This window comes from Heterodontus francisci, chromosome 44 (assembly GCF_036365525.1).
Source record: "Heterodontus francisci isolate sHetFra1 chromosome 44, sHetFra1.hap1, whole genome shotgun sequence".
Classification (NCBI taxonomy): domain Eukaryota; kingdom Metazoa; phylum Chordata; class Chondrichthyes; order Heterodontiformes; family Heterodontidae; genus Heterodontus; species Heterodontus francisci.
Genome location: NC_090414.1, coordinates 21,175,482 through 21,188,500, shown reverse-complemented (window position 1 = coordinate 21,188,500; position 13,019 = coordinate 21,175,482). Strand labels below are relative to the sequence as shown.

At 56.8% G+C, this 13,019-nt stretch overlaps 1 protein-coding gene across 1 annotated transcript in view; it reads right to left on the bottom strand.

The window, feature by feature from the left end:
- The window catches only part of LOC137356028 (serine racemase-like), a 62,707-nt gene that overhangs the window by 36,580 nt on the left and 13,108 nt on the right, over positions 1–13,019 (bottom strand). The window lies entirely within an intron of this gene.

Here is a 13,019-nt window from a genome sequence, read left to right as displayed (position 1 = left end):
GAAGAGCTATCCCCACCCCAACATGTCTATTGAGGCCTGCGTTAAGGCAATGGCCGTGGTTGTCGGCCCCTCGGCCATTGTTGCGGCCTCAAAGATGTATGGGAAGGCTGTGTTCTTTTTGAAGACCGAGCGGGCGGTGTCCCTGGCCCTGAGTAAAGGGCTCACTGTGGGGGGGACCTTCCTGCCAGTGGACCCTCTGGGGGCCACTGCGCATCGGATAATGTTGTCCAACGTCCCACCCTTCATTCCCAGTGAGCTTCTCCTCCCCCACCTGCACCATCTGGGGGAGGTGAGGTCGGGGATCACCCCAGTCCGGCTTGGTCTTCGGGAGCACAGCCTCCAACATGTCTACTCCTTCCGCCGCCAGTTATTTATGCAGCTGGCGCGGGAGGAGGACACGGAGGGCCAATTTAATGTGGAGTTCCAGGGGACGGCCTACCGCGTCTTTTGGACCTCGGACGGGGCGCGGTGCCACGTCTGCAAGGGGGTGGGGCATGTTCGGAAGAACTGCCCCAACCTCCCGGCCGCCAGCTCCACCTCGGCGGCCCAGAGTGGTTCCACAGCACCTCCTCCCACTCCCCCCGCACATCCAACAGACACCGCTCAGTCGGTTCCGGAGGCTGTGGTTTTCACAGCCTCTGGCGGGGAGGGGAGCGTCCGTCCGAGCGGAAGGAAGACGCGGGGAAAAAAGAAACATCGTGAGGCGCGTCCCCTGGACACTTTGACTCAACCCGAGCCTGAGCTCAGCCCAAAGCCCATTCCCATGGAATCCACCTGTCCCAGGGCTGGGCTCAGGCCCAGGGTGACTAAAAAAGGAAAAAAGGGTGCGGAGGCGGAGGCCTCTGATGACATGGAGGTCTCTGAGTCTCCGCGCCCAAGTGCGAAAAAGAGGAGAAGGCACCCCTCCACAGAAATAACACAGGGCCCTGAGATGCAGGGCCCATCTGTTGGAGGGGAGCTGCCTCCTGTTTCTGGTCCTCAGGTGCCCCCTACCGCCACCACCAAGGCTGCAAAGTCCGGGCAGGTGCTCCCTATTCCTCAGGATGGAGGGGAGGGGATGGCCCCGGTACGTGAGGCCCCTCCTGAAGGAGTAAGTGGGGCCCTGCTTGTGGTGGGGGAGCCTGGGGAAACCGCCCATTCCGCCACTGCGACTGGGTCGGGTGTCCTGAATGAAGGGGAGGGCGAGGCCCCAGAGGGTCGGGCCTCCCAGCCGGAGTCCACCACCAACCAGGAGACACCCGACCCAGTTATAACTGAGAATGCTGCCCCATCTGCTGGGCCTGTGGGTGCTGGCGGAGCGGGAGATGGCCTCCTCTCGCCGCCTCCAGTCTCGGCTCCGGCTGGTTTCCCGGAGTCCGGAACTTCTGTCTCCCCTGGACCAGTCATTGGCTTGGGGATGGAGGTGGAGGGGGGTCCTGAACCGCTGGCGCCCACAGGCTCCAGTTTCACAATAGAACCCAGAGAGGACTCCTCCGCCATCGATCCTGGGGGTGGGATCGTGACGGAGGCGGGACCAGCTGGCGCGGCCGGGACGTCCGCCCCACAGTGTGTGGTGGATGTGTCGGCCGCTGGCGGTGACGACCCGGAGGAGGATGGGGATTCGGTGCGGGGCACGGAGGATGATCTTGATTCCATCGCCAGTGAGGTGGTGGAGTCCCTCGTGCCTCCCACCGAATCTCCTCTCATCCCCACGGCGGAACTCCGGGATTTCCTCGCGGCTTGCAGAGGTTGCCGCAATAAAGTTCAGCTGGCCCTCGACCGTTGGTCGAATCTGGCGCTGATCATCCAGTCCGTCCGTGCCGCCCTTAAGATAGCGGGCAAGCGCGCGGACGTGAAACTGGTTGAGAGGCGCCGTTTTAATGTGTTCCTCAATGGGTTGCTGGGGGAGTGGAGGGCCAGGTGCACTTCCACTCCCTCCTCACAGTGAGCTGTTGGTGACGGGTTTAAGTACCTTTGACATGAAGATAACCATAGCCAGCCTCAACATCAACGGCAGCAGAGGGGCTCACCGCAGATTTCACAATCTCTCAGTCCTTAGGGAAGGGAGATACGCGGTGAGCTTTCTGCAGGAAACCCACACCGTTCCGGGAGACGAAGCCACCTGGCTCCTGGAGTGGCAGGGTGGGGTCTACATGAGTCACCTCACCCCTATTTCTAGTGGGGTGGCTATCTTGTTGGCCCCGACTTTTCAGCCGGAGATCTTGGGGGTCAAGGAGCTAGTGCCGGGCCGCTTGCTCCACCTCGCCGTTCGCCTGGGTAGTGTGCCGCTCCACTTTGTGAACGTGTACGCGCCCAGGCCCGGCGCGTTGCAAGCGCGCTTCTTTGAAGAAGTGTCCGCTCTCTTGAGCTCCATCGATAGCGGCGAGTGCATCATCCTCGGGGGGGATTTTAACTGCACCCTCGAGGTGGGGGATCGCTCCGGTCCCCAGCGCGGCCAAGCGTCGGTGGAGAAGTTGAGGGGACTGATCAGCTCCCTTAACTTGGTGGACGTCTGGCGGAATCTCCATCCCGACTCCAGCGCCTTCACGTGGAGGTCTGGAGGAGGGGGGTCGCGAATCGACCGCCTCTACATTTCGCAGGCGTACGTCTCCCGCGTTTCGGCGGCCTCCATGCGGCTGGTGCCGTGCTCGGACCACCGCCTGGTGTGGGCGGAGTTCACTCCGCTCCGCACGCGGGCGGGGTCCGCGTACTGGCACTTTAACAACCGGCTGCTGGAGGACGTGCGATTTCGGGACTCGTTCTGTCGATTCTGGGCCGACTGGAGAAGGAAGCAGGGGGGCTTCCCCTCCTTGAGGCTATGGTGGGATGTGGGCAAGACTCACATCCGCGTCTTCTGTCAGGAGTACGCGAAGGGGTCGACCAAGAGGCGGGATGCCGAGATCGGGCGCCTTGAGAGGGAGGTGCTCGACTTGGAGTCCCGCCTCGGTCATGCCGTCGCGGACCCGGCTCTGTGGCAGGCGTACAAAGAGAAGAAGGGCGCGCTGAGGGACCTGCAGCTCATAGCGTCCCGAGGCGCGTACGTGAGGTCGCGGATCCAGATCCTGGAAGATTTGGACCGCGCCTCTCCCTTCTTCTACTCGCTGGAAAAATGGCGGGGGGTCCGTAAGCAGCTCGTCGAGCTGCTGGCCGACGACGGATCCTCCATCACGGATCCGGAGGGAATGGGCCTCCTGGTCCGGACTTATTACAGTGCGTTGTTCTCTCCGGATCCGTCCAGCGAGGATGCGCGCAGAGTTTTGTGGGAGGACCTGCCGCAGGTCAGCCCGGAGGGCGCCGAAGGATTGGAGGCTCCGCTCACGTTGGCGGAGCTGACTGGCGCCCTCCACCAGCTCTCGAGGGGCAAATCCCCAGGGCTGGATGGGTTGACCGTGGAGTTCCTCAGGGCGTTCTGGGACGTCCTGGGGGACGATTACGCGCGGGTCCTGGGGGAAAGCCTGGCGACCGGGGAGATGCCCCTTTCGTGGCGCAGGGCGGTCATCGTCCTGCTGCCGAAGAGGGGCGATCTCCGCCTGCTTAAAAACTGGCGTCCGGTCTCCCTCCTCAGCACAGATTATAAGATCTTTGCCCGGGCTATGTCTACCCGCCTGGGCTCCGTGCTGGCCCACATGATCCACCCCGACCAGTCCTACACGGTCCCGGGCCGGTCCATCCAGGACAACATCCACCTGGTCCGGGACCTGATCCATCTTTCCCAGAGGACTGGTCAGTCGGTCGCCTTTCTCTCCCTCGATCAGGAGAAGGCGTTCGACAGGGTGGATCACGATTACCTTTTCGGGACTCTGCGCGCTTTCGGACTCGGGCCGCATTTCGTGGCCCGGGTCCGACTTTTATACGCCGCCGCAGAGTGTCTAGTCAAAGTTAACGGGTCCTTGACGGCGCCCCTTCGATTTGGGAGAGGAGTGCGTCAGGGGTGCCCCATGTCCGGCCAATTGTATACCATCTGCGTGGAGCCCTTCCTGTGCCTGCTTCGCAGGAGGTTGACGGGATTGGCTCTGCGCGAGCCGGCCATGCGGGTCGTCCTCTCGGCTTACGCCGACGACGTGCTCCTCGCAATCACAGATCCCGTTGACTTGCGGAGGATGCGCGACTGCCAGCAGACCTTTTCTGCCGCGTCCTCCGCGAGGATCAATTGGGAGAAATGTTCCGGACTCCTGGTTGGTCAGTGGCGGGTGGGCTCCCTGCCGGAGGAGATGACACCTTTTGCGTGGAGCACCACGCACCTCCTCTATCTGGGAGTCCGCCTTAGCCCCGCTGAGGAAGCCTGGCCGGCAAACTGGCAGGAGTTGGAGGCGAAAGTCACCGCTCGGCTGGGGCGCTGGACAGGACTGCTCCGAGTGCTTTCCTACAGGGGCCGAGCGTTGGTCATAAACCAACTGGTGGCCTCCATGCTGTGGTACCGGTTGGTCACTTTGGCCCCGCCCCCTGTATTTGCCACCAAGATCCAGAAGAAACTCGTCGATTTCTTCTGGGGCAAGAGGAAACACTGGGTCTCTGCCGCGGTCCTGAGTCTCCCGATCGAGGAGGGCGGTCAGTCGCTGGTGTGCGTCCGCACCCAGGCTGCGACTCTCCGCCTTCGGACCCTGCAGAGATACCTGTACGTCGAGCGTCCTCCCAGATGGTGTGCGCTGGCGACGTATTTTTTCCGCCAGTGTCACTGCCTTCAAGACGACACGCAGCTCCCGGTGGAGTCCGTTAGCCGCGCCTCTCTGAGGGAGTTGCCTGTCTTTTACCGGGATCTTTTCCGAGTCTGGAACATGGTCGCCTCCAGTCAGGGCGCTCCCCCGCCGGCGGAGGAGAGCGCCTCGGCTGTCCGGGCGGCCGACTCCGGGGACGGTCCGGCGGGCGGAGGAGTAGCCGAAACCCCCGGGACGCCCCTCACTGCGGGTGGCGAGGGGGCTCGGGAGTGCGGAGCGATCCCGGCCGAGCTGACCCCCGCTCGGCCGGAACTGCTCATCGGACCCAGGCCCCGAAACCCTCCTCGGGAGCCGGTCCCGCACAACCCGAGCCGCCTCTCGGAAATGCCCTCCGTGCCATTCCAATCGGCGCGGAGGGGTTTCCTGTACGGGCTGTTCCTGCACACTCTCCACTTCCTTGCCCTCGTCAGCCGGCCGGACACGCCCTGGCGGTCCGCGTTGCCATCTGGCGGCGAGGGGAAACCCCGATGGAGGTCTCTCTACGCGGGAGTCTTCCCCCTTTACATCGGGGACCTGGGGTGGAGGGTGCTGCACAGAGCAGTCCCGTGCAATAGGCTTTTAAGTAGGTTCACGGACTCCCAGGCCAGCTGTACTTTCTGTGGCCTGGACGAGTCCGTGTTCCACATTTATATGGAGTGTGCGAGGTTGCAGCCCCTATTTGAGTATCTGAAGGGGCTGCTCCTCAAATTCTGGCTGCACTTCAGTCCCACGCTCCTGATCTTTGGGCACCCGGTGCGGAGGGGCTCGGGCCGGGAGGAGGATCTCCTCGTCGGTCTGCTCCTGGGCCTGGCCAAGGTGGCAATTCACAGGTCCAGGTTGCGGGCCGTCGGGGGGTCTGTCCTCCCCGATTGCCTGCCCCTCTTCCGCGGTTACGTTCGCGCCCGGGTGTCCCTGGAAAAGGAGCATGCGGTGTCCGCCGGTACGCTTGAGGCCTTCCGCGACCGGTGGGCACCGCAGGGACTGGAGTGCATCGTCGACGCCGAGAATGGCATTTTAATTTGAGTTTTTTGTTTATTTATCTGGTTTTAATAAAGTTATTTTAAAAATATAAGTGTGTATATAAAGGGGGCCTGAGGAATAAAGGCCCCCTCGACATAAAAAATAAAAAAAAAAAAAAAAAAAAAACGGGGTTGGCTGTTGCTTGATTGGAGGTGCTGATTGCACAACGAGCCTCAGCAGTGTTGGTGGCAGTAGGAGGTTGCAGAGGTGGAGAGAGGAGCTACACTGAGCAGAGGGAGGGCAATTACAACTAAGCAGAGGGAAAGCTTGATTAGCAATCACCTTTACAGTGAAGAAAGGGGCAGCGCAGTGGTTAGCACCGCAGCCTCACAGCTCCAGCGACCCGGGTTCAAATCTGGGTACTGCCTGTGTGGAGTTTGCAAGTTCTCCCTGTGTCTGCGTGGGTTTCCTCCGGGTGCTCCGGTTTCCTCCCACATGCCAAAGACTTGCAGGGTGATAGGTTAATTGGCCATTATAAATTGCCCCTAGTATAGGTAGGTGGCAGGGAAATATAGGAACAGGTGGGGATGTGGTAGGAATATGGAATTAGGGTAGGATCAGTATAAGTGGGTGGTTGATGGTCGGCACAGACTCGGTGGGCCGAAGGGCCTGTTTCAGTGCTGTATCTCTAAAAAAAAAGAGACTCTATTTTTGGAAACAAGGCTTTATTTGGAGGTGGGGGCTGAACACCAGAAGTTTGCTTTGGATTGTTGGGGGAGGAACAAGTGGCCGGAACAACAACTCAGGAAAGCAAGTCATCCCTTACAGCCTGTCTTTCCCTCTCCTCTATTTTTGGATCAGCGATAGTGCGAGCAAGGTGGCAGCTGGGAAGGTGAGTTTCAGTTTGAAGTAACTTACCTTTTGTTTCGGCGGACACAGGGACTGCTGGGTAAGTAAATTTATATATTCGGGCAGTGGCTAAACCCGAAACAATACACATGTAGTGTCTCCCACCCATCCTCCTCCTCTAACCAAAAAAAAAGGACTCTTGTGTGGAGGGTTTGGTAAGGTAAGGTTTACCTTTTTCTTTAATCTCTGTTGTCAATTTAGTGCAGAGGGGATGGAAGCTAGGACAGTTGCATGCTCCTCTTGCAGGATGTGGGAGGTAAGGGTCACCACTTGTGTGCCTGCTGACTTCACCTGTGAGAAGTGCACCCAACTCCAGCTCCTCGCAGACCGCGTTAGGGAACTGGAGCTGGAGCTGGATGAACTTCGGATCATTCAGGAGGCTGAGGGGGTGATAGAGAGCAGTTATAGCGAAGTAGTGACACCTAAGTTACTGGATAAAGGTAGCTGGGTGACCGTCAGGGGAGGGAAAGGGAATAGGCGCACAGTGCAGGGATCCCCTGTGGCCATTCCCCTCAATAATAAGTATACTGTTTTGGATACTGTTGGGGGGAACGACCTACCAGGGGAAAGCCACTGCGGCCAGGTCTCTGGCACTGAGCCTGGCTCTGTGGCTCAGAAGGGAAGGGGGGAGAATAGGAGAGCGATAGTGATAGGAGATTCAATGGTTAGTGGAACAGACAGGAGATTCTGTAGTCGCGAACGAGACTCCCGGATGGTATGTTGCCTCCCGGGTGCCAGGGTCAGGGATGTCTCGGATCGAGTCTTCAGGATTCTTAAGGGGGAGGGGGAGCAGCCAGAGGTCGTGGTACATATCGGTACCAATGACATAGCTAGGAAAAGGGACGAGGACCTGAAAAGCGAATATAGGGAGTTAGGTTGGAAGCTAAAAGGCAGGACGAGCAGAGTAGTAATCTCAGGATTGATACCTGTGCTACGTGCTAGTGAGGCTAGAAACAGAGAGCGAGTGCAGCTGAACACGTGGCTACAGAGCTGGTGTAGGAGGGAGGGATTCAGATATGTGGATCATTGGGATACCTTCTGGGGAAGGTGGGACCTGTACAAGAAGGACGGGTTGCATCTGAACTGGAGGGGCACCAATATCCTGGGCGGGAGGTTTGCTAGAGCTCTTCGGGAGGGTTTAAACTAGTTTGGCAGGGGGATGGGAACCGGAGCTACGGATCAGTGGATGGGGTAGCTGTTGAACAGGCAGATACAGAGTGCAGAGAGTCTGTGAGGAAGGTTAGACAGTTGACAGGGCGAAGTTGCAGCCAGTACGATGGGTTGAAGTGTGTCTATTTTAACGCAAGAAGTGTCAGGAATAAGGGTGATGAACTTAGACCATGGATCAGTACTTGGAGCTACGATGTTGTGGCCATTACGGAGACGTGGATATCACAGGGGCAGGAATGGATGTTGGATGTTCCGGGGTTTAGATGTTTCAAAAGGAATAGGGAGGGAGGTAAAAGAGGTGGGGGAGTGGCATTGCTAATCAGGGATAGTATCACAGCTGCAGAAAGGGAGGTCGTCGAGGAGAGTTTGTCTACTGAGTCATTATAGGTGGAAGTCAGAAACAGGAAAGGAGCAGTCACTTTGTTGGGAGTTTTCTATAGACCCCCCAATAGCAACAGAGACACGGAGGAACAGATTGGGAGGCAGATTTTGGAAAGGTGCAGAAGTAACAGGGTTGTTGTCATGGGTGACTTCAACTTCCCTAATATTGATTGGAACCTCCTTAGTGCAAATAGTTTGGATGGAGCAGTTTTTGTCAGGTGTGTCCAGGAAGGTTTCCTGACTCAATATGTAGATAGGCCGACTAGAGGGGAGGCTATGTTGGACTTGGTGCTTGGCAACGAACCAGGCCAGGTGGCAGATCTCTCGGTGGGAGAGCATTTCGATGATAGTGATCACAACTCCCTGACCTTTACTATAGTCATGGAGAGGGACAGGAGCAGACGGGAAGGGAAAATATTTAATTGGGGGAGGGGGAATTACAATGCGATTCGGCAGGAACTGGGGAGCATAAATTGGGAACAGATGTTCTCAGGGAAATGCACGACAGAAATGTGGAGGTTGTTTAGGGAGCACTTGCTGCGACTGCTGGATAGGTTTGTCCCGATGAGGCAAGGAAGGGATGGTAGGGTGAAGGAACCTTGGATGACAAGAGATGTGGAACAGCTAGTCAAGAGGAAGAAGGAAGCTTACTTAAGGTTGAGGAAGTAAGGATCAGACAGGGCTCTAGAGGGTTACAAGGTAGACAGGAAGGAACTGAAGAATGGACTTAGGAGAGCTAGAAGGGGACATGAGAAATTCTTGGCGGGTATGATTAAGGAAAATCCCAAGGCGTTCTACACTTATGTGAGGAACAAGAGGATGGCCAGAGTGAGGGTATAGTGGAGGGAACTTGTGCCTGGAGTCAGAGGAGGTTGGGGAGGTCCTAAATGAATACTTTGCTTCGGTATTCACTAGTGACAGGGACCTGGTCATTTGTGAGGACAGCGTGGAACAGGCTGATATGCTCGAACAGGTTGAGTTTAAGAGGGAGGATGTGCTGGAAATTTTGAATGATATGAGGACAGATAGGTCCCCGGGGCCAGACGGGATATACCCAAGGATATTACGGGAAGCGAGGGAAGAGATTGCCGCGCCTTTGGCGATGATCTTTGCGTCCTCACTGCCCACTGGAATAGTACCGGATGATTGGAGGGTGGCAAATGTTATTCCCTTGTTCAAGAAAGGGAATAGGGATAACCCTGGGAATTATAGACCAGTCAGTCTTACGTCGGTAGTGGGCAAATTATTGGAGAGGATTCTGAGAGACAGGATTTATGATTATTTGGAAAAGCATGGTTTGATTAGAGACAGTCAGCATGGCTTAGTGAGGGGCAGGTCATGCCTCACAAGCCTTATTGAATTCTCTGAAGATGTGACAAAACACATTGATGAAGGAAGAGTAGTGGATGTGGTGTATATGGATTTTAGCAAGGCGTTTGATAAGGTTCCCCATGGTAGGCTCATTCAGAAAGTAAGGAGGCATGGGATTCAGGGAAAGTTGGCTGTCTGGATACAAAATTGGCTGGCCCATAGAAGACAGAGGGTGGTAGTAGATGGAAAGTATTCAGCATGGAGCTCGGTGACCAGTGGTGTTGCACAAGGATCTGTTTTGGGACCTCTGCTCTTTGTGATTTTTATAAATGACTTGGATGAGGAAGTGGAAGGCTGGGTTAGCAAGTTTGCCGATGACACGAAGGTTGCTGGAGTTGTGGATTGTGTGGAAGGCTGTTGTAGGTTGCAACGGGACATTGACAGGATGCAGAGCTGGGCTGAGAAGTGGCAGATGGAGTTCAACCTGGAAAAGTGTGAAGTGATTCATTTTGGAAGGTCGAATTTGAATGCAGAATACAGACTTAAAGACAGGATTCTTGGTAGTGTGGAGGAACAGAGGGATCTTGGGGTCCATGTCCATAGATCGCTCAAAGTTGCCACCCAAGTTGATAGGGTTGTTAAGAAGGCGTATGGTGTGTTGGCTTTCATTAACAGGGGGATTGAGTTTAAGAGCCGCGAGGTTATGTTGCAGCTCCAAAAGGCCCTGGTTCGACCACACTTGGAATATTGTGTTCAGTTCTGGTCGCCTCATTATAGGAAGGATGTGGAAGCTTTAGAGAGGGTGCAGAAGAGATTTACCAGGATGCTGCCTGGACTGGAGGGCATGTCTTACGAAGAAAGATTGAGGGAGCTAGGGCTTTTCTCACTGGAGCAAAGAAGGATGACAGGCATAGATAGAGTGGATAGCCAGAGACTTTTTCCCAGGGTGGAAAGGGCTATCACCAGGGGGCATAATTTTAAGGTGATTGGAGGAAGGTTTCGGGGAGATGTCAGAGGTAGGTTCTTTACACAGAGAGTGGTGGGTGCGTGGAATGCGCTGCCAGCGGTAGTAGTAGAAGCAGATACATTAGGGGCATTTAAGCGACTCTTGGATAGGTACATGGATGATAGTAGAATGAAGGTAGGTAGGTAGTTTGATCTTACAGTAGGTTAAAGGTTCGGCACAACATCGTGGGCCGAAGGGCCTGTACTGTGCTGTACTGTTCTATGTTCTATACCCTCAACCTCTCCCCTAACCTATTATTTTTTTTCCCAGTATCTCCTGTGAACCTTTCATTCTGTTCGATTTGCAATCCTGCAATTCGGGGTGGGTTTAGCTCTTGGACCCATGGCAATCCCTTCATCACCGGTGGCAGGGCCCTCTACTACTTATGCAGCTGCAGCCTCTGTGGCTGCCCATGTGGTCCCTTCACCTTTTAAATTAATAACATCCAGCCATGGGGTGAAGAGCTATGCCCAACCCAACATGTCCATTGAGGCCTGCATAAAGGCAATGGCTGAGATTGTCGGCCAGTTGGCCATTGTTGCAGCCTCGAAGATTTACGGGAAAGGCTGTGTTCTTCCTGAAGACTGAGTGGGCAGTGTCCCTCTGGGGCCACTGCGCAGAGCATCAAACGTCCTGTCCTTCATTTCCAGTGAGCTCCTCCTCCCCCATCTACACCATCTGGGGGAGATGAGGTCAGGGAACACCCCAGTCCTCGGGAGAACAGCCTCCGGCATGTGTACTCCTTCTGCCGCCAGCTCATTATGCAGCTAGTGCGGGAGGAGGGCTTGGAAGACCACTTCAATGTGAGGTTCCAGGGGGTGACCTACCGCATCTTCTGGACTTCGGACGGGGCGCAGTGCCATGCCTGCAAGGGGATGGGGCACATTCGTAAGAACTGCCCCAACCTCCCGGGCACCAACTCCACCTCGGCTGCCCAGGGTGGTGCCGCTGCAACCCCCTCTGTTCCCCTAACACCTGCAACAACCACCACACAGGTGGTTCCGGAGGCACGCCCCCTGGACGTAACAGGGCAACCTGAGCCTGAGTTTAGCCCTAGGCCCAATGCAGGGGAGCCCACTTGCCCTGCGGCTGAGCATGGGCCCAAGGAATCTAGGCAGGGGGATGCGGGGGCAGAAGCAGAGGCCTGTATTGAGAAGGAGGTCTCTGAGCGTCCACACCCCTCCCAGAAAATGAGGCAGAGGCACCCCTCCTCTGAAGAAGGCCAGGAGTTGCAGGGTCCATGTCCTGGCGCGGGTCCTCGGGCTTCCCCCACCACGAACACCATCGGGGCCTCGAGCCCTAGGCGACAACCCTCTGTCCCTCAGGATGGAGTGGGAAAAGCCCTTGTAAATTTGGCAACTCCGAATGAGGAGGGAGAGGGCTCGCCTGTGGTGGAGGAGCCTGTGGACCCCATGGGAGAAGTCTCTCCTTTGACCAATGGGTCGGCTGTCCTGGATGGGGGTGAGACCTGTGAGTGTCAACCCTCCCAGCAGCCCAGGATGTACCCGACCCTGAGGCCAATTTGCATAATTCCCCATCTGCTGGGTCTGTGGGTGCTGTCGGAGCGGGAGATAGCCTCCTCTCTCCGCTTCTGGTCTCGGCTCCGGCTGGATTTCCGGAGTCGAGAACTTCCATCTCCCCTGGGCCGCTCAATGGCCTGGGGATGGAGGTGGAGGGGGATCCTGAACCGCTGGTGCCCATAGGCTCCAGTTCCACAGAAGTGCCAAGTGAGGACTCATCCGCTATCAATCCTGGGGGTGGGACCAGCTGGCGCGGCCAGTACGTCGACCCCACAGTGTGTGGTGGGCGTGTCGGCCGCTGGCAGTGGGGACTCAGTGTGGGGCATGAAGGACAATGTAGAATCCATCGCCAGTGAGGTGGTGGACTCCCTCGTATCTCCCACCGAGTCTCCTCTCATCCCCACCGCGGAACTCCAGAACTTCCTTGCGGCTTGCAGGGTTTGCCACAATAAAGTTCAGCTGGCCCTCAGCCGTTGGTCGAATCTGGCGCTGATCATCCAGTCCGTCCGTGCCGCCCTGAAGAAAGCAGGCAAGCACGCGGGCGTGAAACTGGTTGAGAGGCGCCGTTTTAATGTGTTCCTCAATGGGTTGCTGGGGGAGTGGAGGGCAGGTGCACTCTCGCTCCCTCCTCACAGTGAGGTGTCGGTGGCGGGATTCTCAGTACCTTTGACATGAAGATAACCATAGCCAGCCTCAACATCAACGGCAGCAGGGGGTCTCACCGCAGATTTCACAATCTCTCAGTCCTCAGGGAAGGGAGATACGCGGTGAGCTTTGTGCAGGAAACCCACACCGTTCCGGGAGACGAAGCCACCTGGCTCCTGGAGTGGCAGGGTGGGGTCTACATGAGTCACCTCACCTCTATTTCTAGTGGGGTGGCTATCTTGTTGGCCCCGACTTTTCAGCTGGAGATCTTGGGGGTCAAGGAGCTAGTGCCGGGCCGCTTGCTCCACCTCGCCGTTCGCCTGGGTAGCGTGCCGCTCCACTTTGTGATCGTGTACGCGCCCAGGCCCGGCGCGTTGCAAGCGCGCTTCTTTGAAGAAGTGTCCGCTCTCTTGAGCTCCATCGATAGCGGCGAGTGCATCATCC